Source organism: Budorcas taxicolor, chromosome 16 (assembly GCF_023091745.1).
Source record: "Budorcas taxicolor isolate Tak-1 chromosome 16, Takin1.1, whole genome shotgun sequence".
In the NCBI taxonomy this organism is placed as follows: Eukaryota; Metazoa; Chordata; class Mammalia; order Artiodactyla; family Bovidae; genus Budorcas; species Budorcas taxicolor.
In genome coordinates this window covers 7,380,564-7,403,907 of record NC_068925.1, presented here as the reverse complement: position 1 = coordinate 7,403,907, position 23,344 = coordinate 7,380,564, and the positions used below count along the sequence as shown (strand labels likewise).

The following is a 23,344-nucleotide window of genomic DNA, read 5'->3' as shown; positions in this document are numbered from 1 at the left end:
TCTGTATTTCTGTTGTAACCTCTTCTTTCTCATTCCTAATATTGTTGATTTGATTCTCCCATTTTTTCTTGATGCGTTTGCCTAATTGTTTGTCAATTTTGTTTATCTTCTCAAAGAAGCAGCTTTTAGTTTTATTAGTCTTTACTGTTGTTCCTTCCTTTCTTTTTCATTTATTTCTGCTCTGACCTTTAGAATTTCTTTCCTTCTACTAACTTTGGGTTTGTTTTTTGCCCTTTTTTATCGAGTTGTTTTAGGTGTAAATTAGGTCGTCTATTTGATGTTTTCCTTGTTTCTTCCTATAAACTTCCTTTTTAGAACTGCTTTGCTGCATCCCATAGGTTTTGAGTTGTTGTGTTTTCACACAAGCTTTGTGTGGAACAGCAAGATTAAGTCCTCTCTGTCTCTTCCAATTTATCTTGAAACAGTAAATCACAGTTTCTGTTTATGGATTGATGAACACTCTTTCACTTCTGATGTGAAATGCAGACAAATTATTTGGGCTGCTGTGTAAATAACTGGTAAAATTTATGTTTATGCAAATTTTATTCCTAATGATCAAAAGGACAAGGATGAAGGGACAACTGGGCTGCCCAGCCAGGGAGTCATGGTCTCGAAAGATAAGCCCCCAGAAATTCTGACTTAGAAGTCCAGAGTAACTTGTGCACAAGAAAGCCAGAGGGCTTTAAGAAACAGAGCTTTTGTTCTTTAAAGGCATACAAAAATCTCACATGTTCTGTGTCCCAGTAAAGAGGCATCAGTGGGAAAAAAGCTTGGGTTATAAAAATTTGCTTATCTTCGTGAAACTTCTAGAGAGATAGGAGACGATTGGGATCATAGATACTGGTGCCAGCCATCATGAGAAACAAGTGCCACTTTAGCGTTCTCTCTAACCCACACATACATAGCTTACTAGCACCAAAGGCTAAACAACTCACCAGCATGAAAGCACTAACCCCAGACTCCACTGGGCTCCACAGCTGCTACACCTGCATCTCACCCTGCTCTTGGGTGTGATATCACCAGCTCAAGTATTCTTAGGCCCTGAACCCAGCTCCATCAATACTTCATCCTGCTTATGAGTGACCTGGCAGACATCACAAGAGGCAGAGTCTGGCAGCCAACAGGGGAGGAGGTGGGACCCTTTTCTACCAGTGCACCCAGAGTAGTTGGCATTGACACAACAGAAGGGCACCCTTATAGCATCTACATCTGCAGCCCAGATCCTACAGAGGGGAGCATTCTGCTGGGCCCCATAGACTTCTGCATAAGACCACTTCTCTAAGATCAGGAATACACCTAACTGTTAGACATAAATACAGAGTTAGGTAAAATCAGGAGACAGAGAAATGCATTCCAAATGAAGGAATAAGACAAAATCTCAGAAAAGTCGCTAAACAAAGTTAAGATAAGCAATCTACCCAAGAAAGCATGCAAGGTAATAACCATAAAGATGTTCAATGGACTCTAGAGAAGAATGGATGAAAACAGAATTTTAAGAATAAGAAAATATAAAGAAGAACTAAACAGTGCTGTAGGATACAACAGCTGAAATGAAAAATACACTAAAAAAAAATCAATAGTAGATTAGAGGATCCAGAAGAATGGATCAGAGATCTGGAAGACAGGGTAGTAGAAACTTCCCAAATAGCATAGGAAAAAGAAAAATAAATTTAAAAAATGAGGCTAGGTTAACAGACATCTGGGACAACATCAAGTGAAGTATCATTCTCATTATGGGGATCTAAAGTAGAGAGAGACAGAGACTTATTTGAAGAAATAATAGCTAAACTTTTCTAACCTGGGGAAGGAAACAGACATTCAGGTCTCGAAATCAGACAGTCCCAAAAAGAGATGAACCTGAAGAGGTCCATACCAGGACACAGTATCATTTAATGGAAAAAATTAAAAATGTTCCAAAGTAAATGGCAACAGGATCATATTTATCAATAATTACCTTAAATGTAAATGGGTTGAATGCACCAACCAAAAGACAAAGACTGGCTGAATAGATACAAAAACAAGACCCTTTTATATTCTGTCTACAAAAGACCCACCTCAAACCAAGGGAAACATACAGACTGAAAGTGAAGGGCTGGAAAAGATATTTCATGCAAATGGAAACCAAAAGAAAGCAGGAGTAGTAATACTCATATCACATAAAATAGATTTTGAAATAAAGGCCATGAAAAGGGACAAAGAGAAACACTACCTAATGATCAAAGGATCAATCCAAGAAGTAGATAACACAATTATAAATATATATGCACCCAACATAGAGGCACCTCAATACTGAAGGCAAATGTTAACAAGTATGAAAGGGGGTATTAACAGTAACACAATAGTGGGAGACTAATACCCCACCCACACCTATGGTTAGATCAACTAAACAGCAAATTATCAAGGAAACACAAGCTTTAAATGATACAGTGGAACAGTTAGTCCTAATTAATATCTATTGGACATTTCACCCCCAAGCAATGAATTTCACCTTTTTTGCAAGTGAAGACAGAACATTCTCCAGGACAGATCACATCCTGATACAGCATAAATCTAGCATTAGTAAATTCAAAAAAATGGAACATTCCAAAAATCTTTTCTGATCACAGTGCACTAATATTAGATGTCAACTGCAGGACAAAAACTATTAAAAATATCAACATATGGAGGCTAAATAACATGCTTCTGAAAAATCAACATATCATGGAAGAAATTAACAAGGAAATCAAAATATGCACAGAAACAAGTGAAAACAAAAACACAACAGCCCCAAACTTATGGAATTCAATAAAAGTAGTACTAAGGTGAAGGTTCATAGCATTACATCTTACCTCAAGAAAGAAGAGAAAAGTTAAATGAATAATCTAATTTGGCACTTAAAGCAACTAGAAAAAGAAATTAAGAACCCCAGTGTTAGTAGAAGGAAAGAAATAATAAAAATTAGGGCAGAAATAAATGAAAAAAAACAAAGGAGACTATACCAAAAATCAGCAAAACTAAAAGCTGGCTCTTTGAGGTGATAAATAAAGGAGAGAAATCATTAGCCAGACTCATCAAGGAAAAAAAAAAAGAAAGAAGAAGAATCAAATCAACAAAATTAGAAATGAAAATGGAGAGATCATAACAGACAACACAGAAATAAAAAGGATAATAAGAGACTACTATTAGCAACTATATGCCAACTTGGAAGAAATGGATGAATTCTTAGAAAAGTAGAATCTTTCAAAGCTGAAGCAGGAAGAAATACATGGTCTTAACAGACCCATCACAAGCACAGAAATAGAAAATGGAATAAAAAATCTTTCAGCAAACAAAATCCAAGGACCAGATGGCTTCACAGGTGAATTCTACCAAAACTTTAGGGGAAAGCTATAACCTAGGTGGCAATAACACACAGAAGAATTGTAGAAAAAAAGATCTTCATGACCAAGATAATCATGATGGTGTGATCACTCACCTAGAGCCAGACATCCTGGAATGTGAAGTCAAGTGGGCCTTAGAAAGCATCACTATGAACAAAGCTAGTGGAGGTGATGGAATTCCAGTTGAGCTGTTTCAAATCCTGAAAGATGATGCTGTGAAAGCGATGCACTCAGTATGCCAGCAAATTTGGAAAACTCAGCAGTGGCCACAGGACTGGAAAATGTCAGCTTTCATTCCAATCCCTAAGAAAGTCAATGCCAAAGAATGCTCAAACTACCACACAATTGCATTCATCTCACACGCTAGTAAAGTAATGCTCAAAATTCTCCAAGCCAGACTTCAGCAATACGTGAACCATAAACTTCCAGATGTTCAAACTGGTTTTAGAAAAGGCAGAGGAACAAGAGATCAAATTGCCAACATCTGCTGGATATGGGAAAAAGCAAGAGAGTTCCAGAAAAACATCTATTTCTGCTTTCTTGACTATGCCAAAGCCTTTGACTGTGTGGATCACAATCAACTGTGGACAATTCTGAAAGAGATGGGAATATCAGACCACCTGACCTGCCTGTTGAGAAATCTATATGCAGGTCAGGAAGCAGCAGTTAGAACTGGACATGGAACAACAGACTTGTTCCAAATAGGAAAAGGAGTATGTCAAAGCTGTATATTGTCACCCTGCTCATTTAACTTATGTGCAGAGTACATCATGAGAAACAATGGGCTGGAAGAAGCACAAGCTGGAATCAAGAATGCCGGGAGAAATATCAATAACCTCAGATATGCAGATGACACCACCCTTATGGCAGAAAGTGAAGAGGAACTAAAAAGCCTCTTGATGAAAGTGAAAGAGGAGAGTGAAAAAGTTGGCTTAAAAGCTTAACATTCAGAAAACTAAGATCATGACATCCAGTCCCATCACTTCTTGGGAAATAGATGGGGTAACAGTGGAAACAGTGTCAGATTTTATTTTGGGGGGATACAAAATCACTGCAGATGGTGATTGCAGCCATGAAATTAAAAGATGCTTACTCCTTGAAAGAAAAGTTATGACCAACCTAGATAGCATATTCAAAAGCAGAGACAGTATTTTGCCAAAAAAGGTCTGTCTAGTCAAGGCTATGGTTTTTCCAATGGTCATGTATGGATGTGAGAGTTGGACTGTGAAGAAAGCTGAGTGCCAAAAAATTGATGCTTTTGAACTGTGGTGTTGGAGAAGACTCTTGAGAGTCCCTTGGACTGCAAGGAGATCCAACCAGTCCATTCTAAAGGAGATCAGTCCTGGTCTTTGGAAAGACTGATGCTAAAGCTGAAACTGCAATACTTTGGCCACCTCATGCGAAGAGTTTACTCATTGGAAAAGACTCTGATGCTGGAAGGGATTGGGGGCAGGAGGAAAAGGGGATGACAGAGGATGAGATGGCTGGATGGCATCACCGACTCGATGGACATGAGTTTGGGTGAATTCCGGGAGTTGGTGATGGATAGGAAGGTCTGGCATGCTGCAGTTCATGGGGCCACAAAGAGTCGGACACAACTGAGCAACTGAACTGAACTGAACTGATCCTACTCAAATTCTTCAGAAAATTGAAGAGGAAGATAAACTCCCAAATTCAATCTATGAGGTCACCATCACCCTAATTCCAAAACCAGAGAAAGATGCCACAGATAAAGAAAACTACAGGCCAGTATCACTGATGAACATAGACACTAAATTCTTCAACAAAATTCTAGCAAACAGAATCCAGCAACATATTAGAAAAATCATACATCATGACCAAGTGGGTTTTATTCCAAGGATGCAAGGTTTCTTCAATAATTGTAAATCAATCAATGTAATACACCACATTAACAAATTAAAATATAAAAACCATATGATTATCTCAATATATGCAAAGAAAGCCTTTTAAAAAATTCATAATCCATTTATGATAAAAAAAAAACTCTCCAGAAAGCAGGCATAGAAGGAACATACCTTAGCATAATAATAGCCATATATGATAAACTCACAGCAAACATTTTCTTCAATGGCAAAAAATTGAAAGCATCCCCCCTAAGATCAGGAACAAGACAATGGTTCCCACTCTCATCACTACTATTCAACATAGTTTTGAAAGTTTTAGTGAGAGCAATCATAGAAGAAACTGTAATAAAAGGAATCCAGATTGGAAAAGAAGAAGTAAACTCTCACTGTTTGCAGATGACATGATTCTCTACACGGTAAACCCTAAAGACATCACCAGAAAATTACTGGGGCTAAGAAATGAATATAGTAAAGTTGCAGGATATAAAATTAATACTCAGATATCCCTTGCATTCCTATACTATTCACCATTGTGATGAAAAGAATAAAATACTCAGGAGTAAGTCTACCTAAACAAACAAAATACTTATATATAGAAAGCTATAAAACACTGATGAAAGATATCAAAGATGACACAAATTGATGGAGAAATACACCGTGTTCATGGATCAGAAAAATCAGCATAATGAAAATGAGTATACTACCCAAAGCAATCTATAGATTCAATGTAATCCCTATCAAGCTCCAAAGGCAATTTTCACAGAACTAGAACAAATAATTTAACAACTTGTATGAAAATACAAAAGAATCTCAAATAACCAAAGCAATCTTAAGAAAGAAGAATGGAACTGGAGGAATCAGCATGACTGACTTCAGACTATACTACAAAGCTACAGTAATCAAGAAAGTACGGTACTGGCACAAGCCAGAAATATAGATAAATGGAACAAAATAGAAAGCCCAGAGATAAATCCACACACCTATGGACACCTTATCTTTGACAAAGGAGACAAAAATATGCAATGGAGAAAAGACAATCGCTTTAACAAGTGGTGCTTGGAAAACTGATCAACCATTTGTAAAAGAATGAAACCAGAACACTTTCTAACCATACACAAAAATAAACTCAAAATGGATTAAAGATCTAAATGTAAGAACAGAAACTATAAAACTCCTACAGGAAAACTTACACAAAACACTCTCTGACATAAATCACAGCAGATTCTCTATGACCCACCTTCAAGAGTAATGGAAATAAAAGCAAAAATAAACAAATGGGACCTAATTAAACTAAAAACTTTTGCACATAGAAGGAAACTGTAATAAAGGTGAAAAGACAGCCTTCAGAGTATGAGTAAATAATAGCAAATGAAGCAACTGACAAAGAACTAGTCTCAAAAATATGCAAACAACTCATGCAGCTCAATATCAGAAAAATAAATGACCCAATCCAAAAACAGGCCAAAAAATATACAGAAATTTCTCCAAAGAAGTGATTCAGATGGCTAATAAGTACATGAAAAAAATGTTCAACATCACTCATTATCAGAGAAATGCAAATCAAAATCACAATGAGGTACCATCTCATGCTCGTCAAAATGACTGCTATCAAAAGTCTACAAACAATAAATACTGAAGAGGGTGTGGAGAAAAGTGACCCCTCTTACACTGTTGGTGGAAATGCAAACTAGTACAGCCACTATGGAGAACAGTGTGGAGATTTCTTCAAAAACTGAAACTAGATCTGCCATACAACCCAGCAATCCCACTTCTAGGCATGCACACTAAGGAAACCAGAATTGAAAGAGACACGTGTACCACAATGTTCACTGTAGCACTGTTTACAATAGCTAGGATATGAAAGCAACCTAGATGCCCACTGGCAGAAAAAATGGATAAGAAAGCTGTGGTACATATAAACAAAGGAATATTAGACAGGTATTAAAAAGAACACATTTGAATCCATTCTAATGAAGTGGATGAAACTAGAGCCTATTATACAGTGATGTAAGTCAGAAAGAAAAACACCAATACAGTATATTAATGAATATATATGGAATTTAGAAAGATGATCACCACGACCCTATATGCCAGACAGCAAAAGAGATACAGATATAAAGAACAGACTTTTGGACTCTGTGGGAGAAGGTGAGGCAGGGATGATTTGAGAGAAAAGCATTGAAACATGTATATTACCATATATGAAATAGATTACCAGTCTAAGTTCGATTCATGAAACAGGGCACTCAAAACTGGTGCACTGGAACAACCCAGAGGGGTGGGATAGGGAGGGAGGTGGGAGGTGGGTTCAAGATGCGGGTACATGTGTGGCTGACTCATGTCAATGTATGGCAAAAAACCCCCAAAATATTATAAACTAGTTAGCCTCCAATTAAAATTATTTAATATTTAAAAAGTTGTTCTGTTGCCAAGTCATGTCCAACACTTTGTGACCCCATGGACTGCAAAAGGCCAGGCTTCCTTGTCTCTCACCATCTCCCAGAGTTTGCCAAAGTTCGTGTCCATTGAATTGGTGATGCCATCCAACCATCTCATCCTCTGTCACCCTCTTCTTCTTCAAGAGAAAAAGCAGTAGTTACCTACAAGGAGGCCCTTACAAGTATCAACAGCTTCTGAAGAATCTTTTTTTGGTCACACAGGACTGGCACAACATATACAAAGTGATGAAAGGAAAAAACCTTGCAGGCAAGACTACTGTATCCAGGAAAACCATATTGCAACCATAGTGTGATGTCCTTTCACACCTGTCATAATGGCTATCATGAAAAGGACAATATCAAGTGTTTTCAAAGATGTGGAGAAAGGGAATATTTGTGCACTGTTGGTGGGATTGTAAACTGGCAGAGTTGCTATGGAAAAGAGGATAGAGTTTCCTTTAAAAATTAAAAATAGAACCACCATATGATCCAGAAATTCCACTACTGAGTATTTATTCAAAGGAACCAAAAACACTAATCTTAAAAAGATATATGTACCCCAATGCTCATTACACCATTGCATACAATAACCAGGATTTGGAAGCAACCTAGAAAGTCCACTGATAGGTAGATAAAGAACATATTTTATATATATACACACAATATGAACTATAACCATGACATAAAATATGAAACATTTCCATTTTCAACAACATGAATGTGTCTAGGATATATTACTTTAAGTGAAGTAGGTAAGATAGAAAAAGACAAATGCCACATGATTCCATTTACTTATGGAATCTAAAAATAAAATCAAAGGAAAACAGGCTCATATGGATATAAAAAATTAATGAGTTGTTGCAAGAAAAGAGGAGGGGGTTGGCAAGGTAGATACAGGGGATATAGAAGTACAAACCCCAGTTATGTAATGAAGAAGCCAGGGGGATGTAATATACAGCATACAGAATATGGTCAATAATATTGTAATAAATTCGATCTGGACAGATTGCTACTAGACACACTGGTAGTCATTTTATAATGTATGTGAAAGTAAAATCATTTTGTAGCCCATCTGAAGCTAACATACTGTTAAACATCCAACATTTCAATAAGAAATTCAGGCTCTACTACAAAGCCACAGTCATCAAGACAGTATGGTACTGGCACAAAGACAGAAATATAGATCATTGGAACAAAATAGAAAGCCCAGAGATAAATCCACATAACTATGGAGACCTTATCTTTGATAAAGGAGGCAAGAATATACAATGGAGAAAAGACAATCTCTTTAACAAGTGGTGTTAGGAAAACTGGTCAACCACATGTAAAAGAATGAAACTAGAACACTTTCTAACACCATACACAAAAATAAACTCAAAATGGATTAAAGATCTAAATGTAAGACCAGAAACTGTAAAACTCCTAGAGGAGAACATAGGCAAAACACTCTCCGACATAAATCATAGCAGGATACTCTATGATCCACCTCCTAGAATACTGGAAATAAAAGCAAAAATAAACAGATGGGACCTAATTAAACTTAAAAGCTTCTTCACAACAAAGGAAACTATGAGCAAGGTGAAAAGACAGCCTTCAGAATGGGAGAAAATAATAGCAAATGAAGCAACTGACAAACAACTAATCTCAAAAATACACAAGCAACACCTGCAGCTCAATTCCAGAAAAATAATCGACCCAATCAGAAAATGGGCCAAAGAACTATATAGATATTTCTCCAAAGAAGACATACAGATGGCTAACAAACACATGAAAAGATGCTCAACATCACTCATTATCAGAGAAATGCAAATCAAGACTGCAATGAGATACTATTTCACACCAGTCAGAATGGCTGTGATCCAAAAGTCTACAAGCAATAAATGCTGGAGAGGGTGTGGAGAAAAGGGAACCCTCTTACACTGTTGGTGGGAATGCAAACTAGTACAGCCACTATGGAGAACAGTGTGGAGATTCCTTAAAAAACTGGAAATAGAACTGCCTTATGACCCAGCAATCCCACTGCTGCGCATACACACCGAGGAAACCAGAATTGAAAGAGACACGTGTACCCCAATGTTCATCGCAGCACTGTTTATAATAGCCAGGACATGGAAGCAACCTAGATGTCCACCAGCAGACGGATGGATAAGAAAGCTGTGGTACATATACACAATGGAGTATTACTCAGCCATTAAAAAGAATACATTTGAATCCATTCTAATGAGGTGGATGAAACTGAAGCCAATTATACCGAGTGAAGTAAGCCAGAAAGAAAAACACCAATACAGTATACTAACACATATATATGGAATTTAGAAAGATGGTAATGATAACCTTGTATGTGAGACAGCAAAAGAGACACAGATGTATAGAACAGACTTTTGGACTCTGTGGGAGAGGGAGAAGGTGGAATGGTTTGGGAGAATGGCACTGAAACATCTATACTCTCTTGTAAGAAACGAATTGCCAGTCTAGGTTCAATACAGGATACAGGATGCTTGGGACTGGTGCACTGGGACGACCCAGAGAGATGATATGGGGAGAGAGGTGGGAGGGGGGTTCAGGATTGGGAACTCATGTACACCCGTGGTGGATTCATGTCAATGTATAGCAAAACCAATACAGTATTTTAAAGTAAAATAGAAAATAATAATAATAATAAAACTAAAAAAGGATGAAGGGACATATTGAACAAGTAGTAGTAGCATAGTGTTTATGGAGACAAATAGCTTGCAATTTTCCCATATCTGTCAGTTTTAAAATCCTTTAACTTGTTCCAGGTATTCTTTTTAATTCTTATTTTAAAATCCAAAGTAATATTTGATTGTATTAATATTTTTAATTTAAAGATTATATTTGTACTTTACTCTTTGACCTCTGTACTTCATATAGAAAAAATTGGATGTTCTCAACCACCTCAAATAGACCATGGAACCATTAACTCATCTAGCTCTGCAGAAGAAAGGAGAGAAATACATGAAGAAGGCTGTATGCACATGGCATGAAGTTAAGTTATACTTGTGAAGAAGGCTTCGAGATATCTAAAAATAATGTGATAATATGCCACATGGGAAAGTGGAGCTATCCACCTCAGTGTGTAGGTGAGGACACTAGGCAAACCAAAATCTCTTTTCATTACCATTCGTTAAACTAATCAATTGTCATCAAAGTCATGAGACTTGATCCTTTAGATTTCTAAATACATCAAGTAACATCTATTTATAGGCCATTTATGTATGAAAATAAAATGTATATATTCATATGTTAAAATTAGACATATAAAATTAATCATTTTTCTAATTAAAAAATTCATTTCTTCTATATGGAATCACTTTTAAATCTGGCAATTATTTTGTATTAACACTGGATGTGCACTGAAATTAAACCTAACTATTCATATTAGTAAACATATTTATATCCCTATCTATTCAAGTTACAAAAATATGTCCTATGTCTTCCCTAATATGTCCCTTTTAATTTCTTACAATATATAGTACTTTTCCTGAGATGATGTTTGGAGTCTCAATGTGTTTTTCTTTTATTACTCATGACTGGTTAGAGAAGCACTGGTGGTTTCTTTCATATATTGATAATTTCTGTTTCAAGTTCTTGCTCAAGTGGACACACATCAGAATGGTGATTTTAGGAAAAATTTGTGCACTTTCCTCCCATGTCATGGAGGTTCCTGTATGATGATTTATTGTTTTCAAGTAAAATTGCCAAATATGTTGACCAGTACATCAAGTTAAAAGTTAGCAAAACTTGAAATCAATTTTTTTCATTTCTTCCCAGGACTTCCTTGTGGACTTCCACCTTATATTCTGAATGGTGTTGTATCTCACAAGAAAAACAGTTACCAATATGGAGAAGAAGTTACTTACAAATGTGATGAAGGGTTTGGAACTGATGGGCCTGCATCTATAAGATGTTTAGGAGGGGAATGGTCTCATCCACAAGATTGTATAAGCATAGTGTTTTCCCTTTTATTCTTAAGCTGACAAATATCTTTTAATTCAAAGCTTAAATGGCACAAATATGAAACTAAACAGTAATTCTAGAATTTAACAAGGTATCTATGGAAAGTTCTAAACTCTGGTAGAAAATTAATAACCCTAGAAATAATAAAGTGATGTCTCTCAGTCGTGTCCGACTCTTTGTGACCCCATGGACAGTAGCCTACCAAGTTCCTCGGTCCATGGAATTCTCCAGGCATGAATAATGGAGTGGGTTGCCATTTCCATCTCCAGGGGATCTTCCAGACCCAAGGATCGAACCCAGGTCTCCTGCATTGTAGGCAGACTCTTTACGATCTGAACTACCAGGGAAAGTTTGATTTGTTGTTGCAGTTAAGTATTCAGTCATTTCTGACTCTTTGCGACCCCATGGACAGTAGCAAGCCAGGCCTCCCTGTCCTTCACTGTCTCCTGGAGTTTGCTTAAACTCATGTCCATTGAGCTGGTGATGCCATTCAACCATCTCATCCTTTGTAGTCCCCTTCTCCTCCTAACCTCAATCTTTCCCAGCATTAGGGTCTTTTCCAATGAGTTGGCTCTTTGTATCAGGTGACTTCCCTGATGGCTCAGATGGTAAAGCATCTGCCTGCAATGTGGAAGACCCGAGTTCAATCCCTGGGTCAGGAAGATCCTCTGGAGAAGGAAATGGCAACCACTCCAGTACTCTTGCCTGGAAAATCCCATGGATGGAGGAGCCTGGTAAGCTTCAGTCCATGGGGTGGCAAAGAGTTGGACACAACTGAGCGACTTCACACTTTTATCAGGTGACCCAAGTATTGGCGCTTCAGCTTCAGCATCGGTCCTTTCAATGAATATTCAGGGTCGATATCTTTTAGGATTGACTGATTTGATCTTGCAGTGCAAGGGACTCTCAAGACTCTTCTCCAGCACCACAGTTCAAAAGTATCAATTCTTTGGCACTCAGGCTTCTTTACTGTCCAACTCTCAAATTCGTACATGACTACTGGAAAAGTCATAGCTTTGACTAGATGTACTTTTGTTAGCAAAGCGATGGCTCTGCTTTTTAATATGCTCTCAAGTTTTGTCATAGCTTTTCTTCCAAGGAGCAAGCGTCTTTTAATTTCATGGCTGCAGTCAAAAACTGCAGTGATTTTAGAGCCCAAGAAAATGAAGTCTGTCACTGTTTTCATTTTTTCCCCATCTATTTGCCATGCAGTGATGGGACCAGATGCCATGACCTCCATTTTTTGAATGCTGAGTTCTAAGCTAGCATTTTAAGTCTCTTCTTTCACTTTCACCAACAGCCCCTTTAGTTCCTCTTTACTTTCTGCCTTAAGGTGGTGTCATCTGAGGCATAGCTGAGGTTATTAGTATTTCTCCCAGCAATCTTGATGCCAGCTTGAGCTTTATCCAGCCAGGCATTTTGCATGATGTATTCTGCATATAAGTTAAATAAGCAGGATGACAATATATGCTCTTAAAGTACTCTTTTTCCAATTTTGAGCCAATCAATTGTCCGTGTACAGATCTAACTGATACTTCTTCACTCACATAGAGTTTTCTCAGGAGGAAGGTAAGGTGGTCTGGTATTCCCATCTCTTCAAGAATTTTCCACAGTTTGTTCTGATCCACACAATCAAGGGCTTTAGCATAGTCAATGAAGCAGAAGTAGATGTTTATCTGGAATTCTCTTGCTTTTTCTGTGATCCAATGGAGGTTTGCAATTTGATAACACTAACTAAATTATCTCAGTTTCACATCATCTTGGGTGCAGTTTGAACATCCTCTGATATAGATCACAGATTTCAGGTCTCTGTTCCTGTCCTATGGCTGAACTCTGCTCTTATCACTACCCAATTTGCTGTTAATTTTTCAATCATTTCTTTGTAATATGCAATTTTCTAAGATATTTAACATAACTCAAGGTAACATATTTTGATAAAGGCAAAAACAGAAACATTCATAATTTAGGTGGGCTGTCATGGGTGAAGAAAATTTAAATTTGAGAAGTATGCAGCTCTACCTCGTAGAATGTCACCATTCCCACGTTGTATTTTTGATTATACAGAGACAGTCAATGTGACTAAATAAAGATTTCCGACACTTGTCTCTTGGTATAAGATAAATACTGTAAATATTCTTTGGTTTGATATATAACTTTATTTTCTGGAATATAATCAGTGGTGGCTATGAATCTTTAAAGATGTACTAAACAAATGCATATTCTTTCAGGCCCAAATTGTGTTAACTTGCCCACCTTTGATGGTGCTGTACTTATAGATCAGGAGAAGGATTTCTATAAGTCAGGAGAATAAGTGGCTTTTAAGTGTCTATCATATTATCAGTTGGATGGATCTAATATTATACAGTGTATTAAGAGCAAATGAATAGGAAAGCCAGCATGTAGAGGTACTTTGGTAAAATTTTAAAATGTATATAAGTATCTGAAATAATATAGTGTAGAAAATTGCCTCCACTATCATTAAATGGACATAGATTACTTTTAGGCCAGGTCAAAACCAGTTTGTGCCTGAACATAACAAGGGATGGACTTGTGTTCCCAGTGTTTGGTGTTGTAGCCCAATAGTTCTCAAAGCACAGTCCTGGCAGAGCATTCTCAGCACATTCTGTAAACTGTTAGATATGCAAGCAGATTCACAGGCTCACTCAGACTTGCTGAATCTAAACCTCTGGGGCTGCAACTCCGACAATGTTTTGATGATTCCCAAGGAATTCTGTGTATATTTCAGTTTATGACCCATGGCTACAGCCTCTGGTAGTTACAGCCTCTTAATTCCCTGAATCACAATGAGGAATGCACATGATTGATGGTGGTGTCCTTAGCATTTGCCTCAAAATATCATTATAGTTTTTTTTAATTTACACTTTATTTTTCTATCATTTTTCCAGATCTTCTGTTTAAATCTTTAATTAATCATCTTCTCCCTGCAACTATAGTATTCTTCAAAGTGTGTTAATTCTTGATCAAGTGTTTAAAGAAGAACCTCCTGTGTTTATTTTCTGAAAGGCCCTAAAGTTATACCTCGTAAACAGGAGGAATGTAAACCAAATCTTGATGTCAAGTGATATTTTATTATGTTTTCCTTATGATTTATAAGTTCATTTTGAATTTATATACTTTATAATTTTTATTTTACTAACCTCAAAAAGAGATTTCCAGGAAAACTTTTTTTTCAGTGCCCTAAAAATTGTGTATCACTTTTCTAGTGAAGTATAGGGGAGAGATTTAAGATACAGAAGTCTAATTCATGCTGAAAAATATTGTTTTATTTCCTTTGACTTAACTTTACATATAAACTGAAGACAATTAGCAGTCTTTCATGACAGATTAACTGTTGAATCAAAACAACCATGGAGTATATTTGACATTCTAATTCCTCCTTGCTGTTCATGATAATCATTAGATTAGAGATACTTTTTTCCCTTTCTATTCAGATGTTTCCTGTGTGAATCCACCTCAAGTGGAAAATGCTATTATACAAAATCAGAAGTCTAGGTATCAAAGTGGTGAGAGAGCACGTTATGAATGCATCACAAATTATGACCTCTTTGGGGAGATAGATGTGGTATGTTTAAATGGAACCTGGACAAAACCACCTCAGTACAAAGGTAGAGTATCTTACTCACCCTGTCCACCCAATTTAGAGAATATATTAAGAACAAAATATATTGATACTAAATTAGGATGAAGTAGCTTTTCTGGAACAATTTTTAGATGCAAGAAAAAAATGGTGCTGAAAATCCAGTTCTTTTGTGGTCTTAATATGTAATCTAACATGTTTATTCTATGACAGGGTTGACTAGATTTGAGCAGTTGGAATCACGGGACATTTCCTGTCTTAAATACTAAGACAGTCAGTTGTTTTCTGAAGAATAAGTGTGTAAAATATACCATAATTACATTAAACTGCCCAAGAAATTCCACTTTGAAATATGGAATAAGCAGCTGGGGCCTGATCACAAAGTCTGATATAGATGTGGGCACCTGTAACTATGTATGATATTTAAAGGTAGGTTACTAGCTGAGTTCCAGCAGAGCTATTTCAAATCCTACAAGACGATAATACCAAAGTGCTACACTCATTACATCAGCAAATTTTGGAAACCCAGAAGTGGTCACAAGAGTGGAAAAGGTCAATCCTCGCCAATTCCCAAGAAAGAAAGTACTTGGAAACAGTGACAGAGTTCATTCTTTTCAGCTTCACAATCACTGTAGATGGTGATTGCAGCCATGAAATTAAAAGACACTTGCTCCTTGGAAGAAAAGCTATGAAAACCTCGATAGCATGTTAAGAAAGAGAGACATCACTTTACTAACAAATGTTCTTATTGTCAACGATATGGTTTTTCAAGCAGTCATGTATGGATGTGAATGTTTGACCACAAAGAAGGCTGAGTACCAAAGAACTGACTTCTTTGAACTGTGGTGCTGGAGAAGACTCTTGGGAGTCCCTTATCCTGCAAGGAGATCAAGCCAGTCAATCCTAAAGGAAATCAGTCCTGAATATTGATTGGAAAGACTGATGCTGAAGTTGAAACTCCAGTATTTGGCCACCTTATGAGAAGAGCTGACTCATTGGAATAGACCCTGATGTTGGCAAAGTTTAAGGGCAGGAATAGGGACATCAGAGAATGAGATGGTTGGATGGCATGATCGACAGAATGGACATGACTTTGAGCAAACTCCAGGGGGTTAATGAAGGACCAGGAAGCCAGGCTTTCTACAATCCATGGGGTTGCAAAGAGTCAGAAACAACTGAGTGACTGAACAACACAACAGGAACTGATTATGATGTATCTTGACATTAAGTTCTTTGGCTCCGTCCCATTTGGAATTTACTGAGCAGTTTTAATATGTAATTGTTTTTGGTTAGTCACTAAATCATATGCCCTATTTGAGAAATTTTCAGCCATTATTTAAAAAATAATAATTTTGGAGTGTATTTCCTGTACAATATAGTGTCAGTTTCACTGCACATCAAAGTGAATCAGCTACACATATACACATATCCCCATTCTTTTGGCTTTCCTTTCCATTTAGGCCATCAGAAAATGAACTCAGCCATTATTTTTTTTATCTCTTACTCTTTATTTTCAACTTCATGTTCAACAGTTCTTTACTATCTTCCCACAGGTCCTTGAAGCTATGCCCATTTTCTTTTCAGTCTATTTTCAAAGTTAGTTAATATTCAACTTATTGATCCTTCTGCCCTCTGCAATATATTGTTGAACCACATGGTTTTTTAATAATCAACTTTCTAGTTCTATCAATTGGACTGGATTTTTAAAAACCATTATCCAATGATTTCAATATCTGTGTCATCTCAGTGTTGTCTTCTGTTGATTCATTTTTTCTCTTTTGAGGTTTACCTGGTCTTTGGTCTGATAAATGATTCACTTTTATATCTTGAGACTAAGGATGATGTTGGACTCCTTCATTAATCAGGCCTCCATTACTGCCATGTAGGGTACAAGTCCAACGTTCCCACCTGGCCTCCTCAGACACCAGGAGAAAGGACAGAAGTTTCTTATTCCCTTATTATGTGGGTGGAAATGTGGGCTGCTTACTTGAACCCTGTAGATCAAGGCATGGAAAGAATTGGCCTTAGGTTTCTGCCATTGTGTGTTTCTAGACTAAATCAGTTCAGTTCAGTTCAATTCATTTGCTCAGTTGTGTCTGACTCTTTGCAACCCCATGGACTGCAGCACACCAGGCTTCCTTGTTCATCACCAACTCCCAGAGCTTAACTAAACTCAAGTCCATCAAGTCAGTGATGCCATCCTACCATCTCACCTTCTGTCATCCCGTTATCCTTCTGCTTTCAATCTTTCCCAGCATCAGGGTCTTTTCCAAAGAGTCAGTCCCTTGCATCAGGTGGCCAAAGTACTGTAGTTTCAGCTTCAGCATCAGTCCTTTCAATGAATATTCAGGACTGATTCCCTTTAGGATTGACTGGTTTGATCTCCTTACATTCCAAGGGACTCTCAAGAGTCTTCTCCAACACCACAGTTCAAAAGCATCAATTTTTCGATGCTCAGCTTTCTTTATAATCCAACTCTCACATCCATACATTACGACTGGAAAAACCATAACTTTCACTAGATGGAATTTTGTTGGCAAAGTAATGTCTCTGCTCTTCAATATGCTCTCTAGGTAGGTCATAACTTTTTTCTAAGGAGCAAATGTCTTTTAGTTTCATGGCTGCAGTCACCATCTGCAGTGATTTCCGAGCTCCCCAAAATAAAGTCTCTCACTGTTTCCATTGTTTACCATCTATTTTCTATGAAGTGATGAGACTGGATGCCATGACCTTAGTTCTCTAAATGTTGATTTTTAAGCCAACTTTTTCAGTCTCCTCTTTCACTTTTATCAGGAGACACTTTAGTTCTTCTTCATTTTCTGCCATAAGAGTGGTGTCATCTGTATATCTGAGTTTGTTGATATTTCTCCTGGCAATCTTGATTCCAGCTTGTCCTTCATCCAGCTTGGAATTTCACATGAGGTACTCTGCGTATAAGTTAAGCAAGCAGGCTGGCAGTATACATCCTTGATATGCTCCTTTCCTGATTTGGAACCAGTTTGTTCTTCCGTGTCTGATTCTAACTGTGGCTTCTTGACCTGCATACAGATTTCTCAGGAGGCAGGTAAGGTGTTACCATCTGTTTAATTTCCACAGTACGTTGTGATCCACAGAGTCAAAGGCTTTGATGTAGTCATTAAAGCAGAAGTAGATTATTTTGTGGAACTCTCTTGCATTTTCGATGATCCAATGAATGTTGGCAATTTGATCTCTGGTTCCTCTGCCTTTTCTGAATCCAGCTTGAACATCAGGAATTTCGTTGGTCACATGCTGTTGAAGCCTAGCTTGGAGAAGGTTGAGCATTACTTTGCTGATGTGTGAGATGAATGTAATTGTATGGTAGTTTGAACATTCTGGGATTGGAATGAAAACTAACATTTTCCAGACCTGTGGTCACTGCTGACTTTTCCAAATTTGCTGGCATATTGAGTGCAGTACTTAAAAAGCATCATCTTTTAGGATTTGAAATAGCTCAAATGGAATTCCATCACCTCCACTAGCTTTGTTCTCAGTGGTGCTTCCTAAGGCCCCCTTGACTCTGTATTCTAGGATGTCAGGCTCTAGGTGAGTGATCACACCAGTGTGGTTATCTGGGTCATGAAGATCTTTTTTGTATAGTTCTTCTGTGTATTCTTGCCACATCTTTTTAATATCTCCCACTTCTGGTGGTTCCATACCATTTTTGTCCTTTATAGTGCCCATTGTTGCATGAAAAGTCCTAGGTATCTCTAATTTTCTTGAAGAGATCTCTAGCCTTTCCCAATCTATTTTTTCCTCTGTTTCTTTGCACTGAACACTGAAGAAGGCTTTCTTATCTCTCCTTGCTGTTCTTTGGAAATATGCATTCAAATAGTTTTATCTTTCCTGTTCTCTTTCACCTTTAGAGTCTTTTCTTTTCTCAACTATTTGTAAGGGCTACTGAGGCAACAATTTTGTCTTTTTAAATTTATTTTTATTTTTATTTTTTTTTTTGTTGTTGTTAGTAGGTTTTATTTTTATTTTTTTTTAATTTACAATACTGTATTGGTTTTGCCATACCTGCCTCCTATACAAAGTCAGGAACTTCGGCCCTATCAGATCTAAACTCTTGAATCTATTTGTCACTTCCACTCTATAATCATAAGGGATTTGATTTAGGTCATCCCTGAATGGTCTAGTGGTTTTTCACATCTTTCTTCAATTTAAGTATGAATTTGGCAATAAGGAGTTCATGATCTGAGCCACAGACAGCTGCCAGTCATGTTTTGCTGACTGTATAGAGCTTCTCCATCTTTGGCTGAAAAGAATAAAATCAATCTGATTTTGGTATTGAACATTTGGTGATATCCATGTGTAGAGTTTTCACTTGTGTTGTTGAAAGAAGGTGTTTGCTATGACCAGTGTGTTCTCTTGGCAAAGCTCTATTACATTTTGCCCTGCTTCATTTTGTACTCTAACCCCAAATTTACCTGTTACTCCATGTATCTCTTGACTTCCCACTTTTGCATTCCAGTCCCCTATAATGAAAGGGACACCCTTTTGGGTGTCAGTTCTAGAAGTTCTTGTAGGTCTTTATAGAACTGCTCCATTTCAGCTTCTTCAGCGTTACTGTTCAGGGCATAGTCCTAGATTATTCTGATACTGAATGGTTTGCCTTGGAAATGAAGAGAGATCATTCTGTCATTTTTGAGATTACATCCAAGCATTGCATTTCAGACTGTTTTGTTGACTATCATGGCTACTCCATTTCTTCTTAGGGATTCTTGCTCACAGTAGTAGATATACTGGTCATCTGAGTCAAATTCACCCATTCAAGTCCATTTTAGTTTGCTGATTTTTAAAATGCTAATTTTCATTCTTGCCATCTCCTGTTTGACCACTTCCGATTTACCTTGATTCATGGACCTAACATTCCAGGTCCCTATGCAATAGTGCTCTTTACAGCATCAGACTTTACTTCCACCACCAGTCACACCCACAATTGGGTATTGTTTTTGCTTTTTCTCATTCTCTTCATTCTTTCTGGAATTATTTCTCCACTGATCTCCTACATATTGGGCACCTCCCCACCTGAGGAGTTCATCTTTCAGTGTCCTATCTTTTTGCCTTTTCATACTGTTCATGGGGTTCTCAACGCAAGAATACTGAAGTGGTTTTCCATTCCCTTCTCCAGTGGACTGCGTTTTGTCATAACTCTCCACCATGACCCATCCATCTTGAGTGGCTCAGAGTTTCTTGGAGTTATATGGAGTTACACAAGGTTGTTGTCCATGCAATCAGATTGGTTAGTTTTCTGTGATTGCGGCTTTCATTCTCTCTGCCCTCTGATGGATGAAGATAAGAGGCTTATGGAAGCTTCCTGATGAGAGAGACTGACTCAGGGGGAAACTGGGTCTTGGTCTGATGGAAGAGGCTACGCTCAGTAAATCTTTTGACAAATTTTGTGTTGATGGGTGGTCAGGCCATGTTCCCTCCCTGTTTTTTGAACTGTGGCCAAACTATGGTGGAGATAAGAAAGATACTGGTGACCTCCTTCAAAAGGTCTTATGCATGCACTGTTGCACTCAATGCTGCCAAACCTGCAGCAGGCCACCACTAACCCACGCCTCTGTTGAAGACTCCTGGACACTGATAAGCAAGTCTGGGTCAGTCTCTTGTGGGGTCATTGCTTCTATCTCTTCGGTCGGTTGTGCACAAGGTTTTGTTTGTGCCCTCTAAAAGTCTGTTTCTTCAGTCATGTGTAAGTTCTGGCGGCTCTGTGGTGGGGTTAATTTTAGCCTCCTCCAAGGGGGCTTATGCAATACCCAGGTCTACTGCATCCAGAGCCCCTGCGCCTGTAGCAGTGCACTGCTCACCCGTACTTCTGCAGGAGACACTCAGACACAATTCTGGCTTAGTCTCTGTGGGGTCTCTGGGTCCTGGTGCACACAAGGACTTAGTGTGTACACTTTGTGTAATATTTCTACACTAAGTCAGTATTGTGAAAACTATGTCTTAGCTACTCTTTTCTGGGCCTTTTCTTAAAGAGATCAACTGCTTCCTGAGATTTTCTTTCTTTCTCAACTTGTATTATTTCTGGGTTGTTGTCTCAGTGGCCCATTCAGGATACATAGAAGGCAAAATGAAAACCCAAAAGACTCTCTTGAGTGTAACTCTTTGAATCCAAATGTCCCTAAGCAGATTGATGTACTACTTGTTTCACAGTCTCCTGTGTTTGTTTTTTATAATGTGTTCAGGACCTTCATTTGGGAGAAGGAATACTTAGCAGATGCTATAAGCAAAAATAATTTTACCTCCTCTTGTCCAGAAATGGAAGCCAAAAAATTTCTTTTCACAGACACTCCAACATGTTGTAAAAAAGGGTAACATTTTTTTATCTTAACTACCCATCTTCCCAGCATATACTCTGAAAGAAAACGTGTTGAACATCAGGACACTGCCAAGCAGACATATTTGTTAAAGTACTATATGTGCTTCCATGGTGGTAAAATAAGGTCTTAAAATGTGTATTTCTGATTAGGTGATTAAAATTCCTTCTACAAATCATTTCTGTCATCAGAAATCATAAGTTTTAATATGACATATTTGGCTGCATTTTTATTTTATTTATTTAAAACTGTAGGGGTTGTCTTTGAATAAAGCAAACATGATTTTTTTTAGACTCTCAAGGAAAATGTGGGCCTCCTCCACCAATAGACAATGGAGACATTACCTCACTCCTGCATTCGGTATATCCTCCAGGAATGTTTGTTGAGTACCAGTGTCAGGACTACTATGAACTTCGGGGAAACAGAAACGTAGTATGTCAAAGTGGAGAGTGGTCAGAACCACCAAAATGCTTAGGTGAATGTTTTAAAATTCTCTTGGATCCTGGGATAGTCCTTGTACACAGCATAATGTTTAACTGTTTATAATATAGTTTTTATGGATTAAATAACAACCATTCTGTTGTGTGCTTGACCACCAAGTATTAATATCTGTATATAGAAAGAAAGTTAGAAAATTTCATGTTCGAGTAATGAAACCATATGGTAACTGACATTATGAAACCATATGATAACTGACATTATGAATCTTTCATTATAACATTTAATGATTACACTAAACAAAGTATCTCATTCTTATAACATTAATTTTATTAATATGATGATACTTATGTCATATATTTTCAGTATATTGGTTTGGAAAGATCTGAAGAAGAATTTATGGACCAAAGTTCTTGAAACCCTGAAATTCTGAAGAAGATATTTGCGTATTATTCAAAGGTTCATGTTTATTTTTTTTTAACTTTAGAGGCATGTGTAATTTCAGAAGAAATAGTGAAAAAACATCACATACAGTTAAGATGGAAACACGATGTAAATCTTTACTCTAAAACAGAGGATAATATTGTATTTATGTGCCAACATGGTTATCATCTAGTGACACCAAAACATACATTTTGAACAACTTGTCGGGAAGGAAAGGTGGTGTATCCTTGATGTGGATAAAACATTGACTAAATGCAGTTGTAAATCTGAACATGTACCTGTATTCAGATTTCTCCTTATTAATTCAATTCCGTTTATTTTATCAAGTATTTTTTTAACTCATCTTGAATCATAAACCAGATTTGTATTAAATATTATGGGGACAGTGTAATTGAGAGATGATGGGAGACCAATGAATCACTTCTTAAAAGTACCTCATTAAACTTGGAATATCAAAATGTTATGTGTCCTGTTCATGAAACATTTACAGCAAGAAATTAGATTCAATCACTTCCATGTCTCCTTCCATCCATCAGTTTCCTAACTTTCTTAAAGATTTCTCCATTTCTGAGGGTTTCTGAAACTCTGTTTTAGCATACATGGGAAAAAAACTGTGGAAAGAAATGGAGAAAACTCAAAATGTTGATAATATCACTTAACAAACATACAGAAGCAAACTATGTCATACTTATGTCAGTAATTAAACATCAGTAGTTTATCTTACTTTTGCTCATCTATCAATAGGTGAATAAACCAAAAATGATGAAACACATAATATTTTCAGTTCAGTTCAGTTACTCAGTTGCTTCCATCTCTTTGCTACCCCATGCACTGCAGCACTCCAGGCCTCCTTGTCCATCAGCAACTCCCGGAGTTT

General features: G+C 37.3%; 1 pseudogene; it reads left to right on the top strand.

Moving 5' to 3' along the window:
• Positions 1-22,707, top strand: part of LOC128061870 (complement factor H-like) — a 36,056-nt pseudogene extending 13,349 nt beyond the window's left edge.
• The last annotated feature ends 637 nt before the right edge of the window (positions 22,708-23,344 follow it).